This window comes from Pinus tabuliformis, chromosome 5_2, assembly GCF_031772625.1.
Source record: "Pinus tabuliformis cultivar Carrire ecotype Pingquan chromosome 5_2, CPIR1, whole genome shotgun sequence".
In the NCBI taxonomy this organism is placed as follows: domain Eukaryota; kingdom Viridiplantae; phylum Streptophyta; class Pinopsida; order Pinales; family Pinaceae; genus Pinus; species Pinus tabuliformis.
This window is the reverse complement of record NC_142306.1, coordinates 296,727,026-296,733,212: the sequence shown is the minus strand read 5'-3', so window position 1 is coordinate 296,733,212 and position 6,187 is coordinate 296,727,026. Positions and strand designations below refer to the sequence as shown.

Here is a 6,187-nt window from a genome sequence, read left to right as displayed (position 1 = left end):
TTCTTTATTACTTTGATGGTTAATGGATATAAATTGAATAATTGCATGCTGGATTCAGGTGCATCAGCTTGTGTCATGACCAAGAGGGTCATGGAACAGCTTAATTTAAGAGTTTCTAGGCCTTACTACAATATATGTGCCATGGATTTTAAGAAGATTGAAGTTCATGGTCTAATCAAGGATTTACAAGTTCATTTATCGGTTTACTCTGACATTATGATTGTTATGGACATTGTTGTTGTTGATGTACCTGATGCTTGGGGTATGCTTTTATCTAGAAAATGGACTTCTGATCTAGGAGGGAGTATTCAAATGAATTGGTCATATGCTATGATTCCTTCTCCTAGAGGTGATGGTGTTGTGAGACTTAATAGAAAGCTTGAGAGAAGATTCCATGTTGAAGATCCTAGGAGACCTCATAATGAGATAATTAAAGAAAAATTTGACATTGGGAATTATGATATTCTGTCTAATTTCATAGTTCTTCCCGATGATAAGGTTGATATAAAGAATGGGGATCTCAAGGATAAAGTTTGGTACATGTATTTTGATGGTGCATCGTCTAGGCATGGTAAAGGTGCAAGAATAGTATTAAAATCACCCCTTGGTCATATTTTCAAGTTTGCCTATCGATTGGAATTTGAAGCAACCAACAACGTTGCTGAATATGAAGCTTTGTTGTTGGGTCTTGAGTTGGCAAAGGCTTTAAGAGTTAAGTTGCTTAGCATCAAGGGGGATTCTGACTTAATTATCATGCAAATTAAAAATAAATTTACATGTAAAAATCAAAGGTTAAGGAATTATCGAAATGTTGTATGGGATACTATGGAATACTTTGATGCCCTTGACTTTGAGGCTATCCCAAGAGAGCAGAATAGTTCAGCAGATGAGCTTGCCGTAGCTGCTTCTACTCTACAGTTATTTGATGGATTAATGATAAGATAAAAATGGAGGTTATATTTAGGCCTTCTGTTCCAGATAACTCAGAGCATTGGCAAGTTTTTGATGACGAGAAACAAGTGATTCATTTTCTTGATAATTTGGATGAGTTTGAAAATTTTCGGATAGATTCTAAGGAGGATGGATCTGATGATCATGAAGATATTATAAATCCTACTCCTAGGAATGTGGTTTCTTTAGAACAACACTTTGATCGGCATGATGCCACAAAGATGAAAGAGGAAAATAAAATGGATCCAGGCGAATTCATCGAGGTAAACATTGGTACCTCTAGGGATCCAAAGATTATCAAAATTGGTAAGGGTACTAATGATGAAGAAAGGAAAAAATTAACCAATTTACTTCGTGAATATCGGGATGTTTTAGCATTTTCTTATGATGAATTAAAAGGTTATAGGGAAGATGTCATGGAGCACACTATCCCCTTGAAAGATGAAAATGCTAAACCCTTTTATCAAAAGCTTAGGCAAATAAATCCTAAGTTAGCCCCTTTGGTTCAAAAGGAGCTTTCAAAGATGCTTGCAGCAAGAATTATTGCTCAAACAAGGCATTCAACATGGTGTTCCAACCTGGTGATTGTTAGAAAAAAGAATGGTACTATTAGACTTTGTGTCGATTTTCGAAACCTTAATCTAGCATGTAAGAAAGATAATTACCCTTTGCCAAACATGGAGACTATGTTGCAAAGAGTAACTGGTTCTGGAATGATGTCATTGCTAGATGGTTTTTCTGGATATAATCAGGTATGGGTTAAGAAAGAGGATCATCACAAAATTACATTCACCACACTATGGGGTATTTTCGAATATATTAGAATGTCGTTTGGATTAAACAATGTTGGGGCTATGTTTCAAAGGGCTATGGATTATGCCATAAAGGGTTTAATTGGAAAGTTTATCGAAATTTATCAGGATGATCTTACTATTTTTTCTAAGGATGGTATTAGTCATATAAGTCATCTTAGGCAAGTTTTTGATAAATGTAGAGAATATGGGATTTCCTTAAATCCGGCTAAGTCTGTTTTTGGAGTAACTGAAGGGAAATTACTTGGTAACATCATTTCTAAAGATGGGATCAAGATTGATCCTGAAAGAGTTGAGGCAATCCAAAAGCTTCTTCTCCCGCATAATCTTAAATCCCTTCAGTCTTTTCTTGGAAAGACAATTTTTCTTAGAAGATTTATTCCAAATTACGCAGAAATAGCTAAGCCTATTCAAAGTCTTCTGAAAAAAGATGTAAAATTTGTATGGAAAGAAGATGGCAAAAAGGCTTTTCAGGAAATCAAAGGTGCTATTGCAAAAGCCCCTGTTTTAGTTAGTCCTGATTACTCTAAGGATTTCATGATTTTCTCTTTCGCTTCTAAAGATACCATTGCTGGTGTCTTATTGCAGAAAAATAAGGATGGTCACGAGCAGCCTATTGCTTTCATGAGTAGAGCGCTTCAAATTCTGAATTAAATTACAATGCCATGGAAAAGCAAGCTTATGCCTTAGTCAAATATCTTAAGCATTTCAGGACTTATGTGGGCTATTCCAAAATCATTGCTTTTGTCCCACATTCTGCGGTTAAAGATATATTAACTCAAACTGATTGCTTAGGGACTCGTGCTAGGTGGGTTACTAAAATACAAGAATATGATTTAGAGATTAGACCCACCAAGTTAGTCAAAGGCCAAGGCTTGGCGCAAATGATGACCGAAGTTAACGAGAAAGCTCTTGGTTTGATTTGTCTTAACGATTCATCTTCCCCTAAGTTGCAAAAATTAGGAGGGTATGAGTGGTACAAGGACATTATTTATTACTTGTTAAATCTTACATGCTCTAACCATTTAGTCGCTCATAAGAGAAGGGCTCTTAGATTAAAAGCCACTAAATATTTCCTCATGAAGGATGGCCTTGGATGGAGAAATCCTGAGGGCGTAGTAGTTAGGTGTGTTGATGCAATTGAGTCCACGAAGTTAATTTCTGAGTTTCATTCAGGATTTTGTGGTGGTCATTACGCTGCTAGAACTACTGCCCACAAAATTCTAAGAGTTGGTTATTATTGGCCTTCGATTTTTCTTATGTGCATAAGTTTGTTAGAAGTTGTCAAGCCTGCCAACTGTTCACTAGGAAATAGAAGCTTGCCGCCTTGCCCTTACAACCTGTGGTTGTGGAGGCACCTTTTCAACATTGGGGTTTGGACTTCATTGGGAAGTTTCATGAAAATTCTAACAATGGTTACTCATGGATTTTGACTGCTAACGATTATTTCACTAAATGGGTTGAAGCCATCCCCACTAAGAATGCCACTGAGAAGGTCATTATAGATTTCATTGAAAATCATATCATTACTAGATTTGGTCTTCCTGCTAAGATCACTACTGATAATGCCAAGGCTTTTAGTTCTTCAGAATTTTCATCTTTTTGTTTCAAGTATGGCATTGTCTTATCTCATTCATCAAATTACTACCCTCAGGGTAATGGACTTGCTGAATCAAGTAATAAAAATCTCATAACCATTATCAAGAAGATAGTAGGAGATAATAAGCGATCTTGGGATAGCAAAATCAAGTATGCTGTATGAGCAGATAGGATTACTAAAAGGAAAGCTACTGGTAAAAGTCCCTTTGAATTAGTTTATGGCTTGGATGTAACTTTACCAGTGCACTTGAAATTGCCAGCTTATCAACTCCTTCAACATTTTTCTACTGATAAAGATGTTGTTCAAAATAGAATTGACCAGATTGTGGAGTTGGATGAAACTCACAGGACAACTTTTGATAATATGTGTAAAAGTCAATCCAACATTAAGAAAAGCTTTGATAAATCATCTTGATCTAGATCATTGTAGGTTGGAGATATGGTACTCCTTTGGGATCGCAAGAATGAAAAATCGGGAAGACATAAGAAATTTGACAGTTTGTGGCTGGGACCATACATTATCCGAGACATTGCTTGGCCAAATTCATTCCACTTGAGCAGATTGGATGGCGAACCACTTAACTTACTTGCGAATGGCCAAATGCTCAAGCTATTCTTCAAAGATGACATCTGATGCCTTGGGGCATCCTCTGTATTGTATTTCTAACCCTACACCTTGGCCCTTCATCATTTCATTTCTATTTTAGGATTAGATTTACATTTCATGTTAGTAGATAGTTAATAAATGAAGAGCTTATATCTTTCATGTGCTTAATGTTATATGATGATTTTTGAATGGACGCTAATTATGTTATATTGTGTGTTGCATGGATGCAGATTCTGGATTCTCACATTCCTACAATGCAGCAAAGTGTCCCCAAATAGATCCAGATGTTGACCACTATGTGTTAATGACCCATAGCAGTACGCCCCCTTTTTTCACAAAAGGGATTGTGCCTGATCAATGTGTCCCTGCCATCCATCTTTCATCATCAACCTGATTGTCATGTTATAATGTAAACCCATCCCGCATGTATATGATGTAAATAATCTCAGTAGATCTGTGTCATGTATGTAATTGCCTAGGTAAACTTATTTTTTTGGTGACGATCTACATTCCGGGAGGCTTTTTGTCTCACCAATCCATTCTCGGATGGTCAACAGAGTTTTCCTTCAGCCTTACCCCAAAGCCGGAATGAATTTTGTCACTGGGATCTTAGGCGAGTCCTACTAATATAGATCAAGTCTATGCAAAAGTGATTTGGGAATAATCCTAACTATCTAGTTAGGTTATTTTATTACAAATTGCTTAGTTTGCTGGATTATATTTGTGTCGCAAAAATGGGTAGTCTGTGAGGGTCTATTTCAGATGGGTTTCCCCCTTGTGATGTAAAAGATATGAAAATAATGATGTAAAGTGTCTTGAGGGTTGGAAAAGTAATTTATCCTCTCATACGTTAATTAATTAAATTTTTTGGCCAAAAGTTAATTAAAATCTTAAGCCAGAAATTTAATTAATTATAGGTCCTAGGTAAATTTAAATTTTCTAAAGGCAAAATTCGTGGGTCCTTAAAATTCAAATTTTAAAAGGTCCTAGGACTAAGGTGAATTAATTATTTTGCTAAAGTTTAAGCATTTAGTCCCTGGAGTTTAAGTCAAAGTCAAATTTTTGAGGAAATTAACTCAAAATTTTTATTTTTGAGTTAATTAAAATGCATTTAATTGAAAAATTCAAATTTCTTCAAGAATTAAATATTTAGACGGATGAGATTAAAAGAAATTTTAATTCTCATCGACGGTCAAGATTGCTTTGACAAGGATCACTCAAACTAGCCGTTGGAAGATTTATCTTTAAATAGGAGGTCAGTTGTCAGTTGAGATCATCCGATCTTTGAGTCGTGTGCTAAGTGAAAAGCTCTCTTGTAATTTTTTTATGAGCAATAAAGAAAGACTTTGGGGTTAATTTCTGCTTGTGTTACTCTTCGTGGGAACGCTGTAAGAATTGTAATTTTCATGCATAGATTTCTTTTTAGCCATTGATGATAGCTTTCTGAAGAGTGATTTGAGTACAGATATCTTGCTTAGTTGCTGGGGTTTGAATGGTAATTTAGGTTTTGAATATAATAACAGGTATCTCTATTAAATCTGAATTTTATTATCGTTTTCTCACTCTATGTTGATGGTTGAATTGAGTTGTGCAGGAAATTCTTGATTTTTTAGATCATTGGGCATTCGAGGAAGTTTTCAGTTGGACCAGCCAACTCCCGATTCATATTTTCTGAAGAGCCCAGCTTGATTGGATCCCGGGCTTATCATAAGAAATTTTATTGGTGATGCATGAAGGGTTTTGGGTGAAGCACCTCCTTTTAAATTTAAAATTTTTCAATGCTAAATTGATAAATCTAGCTTTTATGAGCTCTAGATTATCAGATCTGGGAGCAGAGTTGGACTCACACTCGCCAAATCTGGTAGATCTGTTGTTCTTGTGCATAGATCTGTAAATCTTTTAATTTTTCTGACTAGGGTTTATGGGGTTCCATTTATTTTTGTATATCCGGGTTCGGGGTGTTTGTGTTTTCAGGTATAGGTTGCAGATCTAAAGGTGAAGTTTGATTTTGAAGCCAGATCTACGCCCTAAAGGGTAAGATCTGGCCTCAAAACCAGCTTTTGCAGGGGCATTATTTTTGCAGTTCAAGGGTTTTAAAATATTTTAAATTGGGAAACAATCTTATGAGGGTTTCGTTGATAAATCTGAAGCACAAGTGTGGAATTCGTTTTTTTTGGGTTGTTTGGAGTTTGGGTTGTCTTCCTGAGGCTTTCGAAAT

The 6,187-nt window shown here is 35.8% G+C and overlaps 1 protein-coding gene across 1 annotated transcript in view; it reads left to right on the top strand.

Moving 5' to 3' along the window:
- The window catches only part of LOC149158726 (putative ABC transporter C family member 15), a 399,865-nt gene that overhangs the window by 172,361 nt on the left and 221,317 nt on the right, over positions 1-6,187 (top strand). The window lies entirely within an intron of this gene.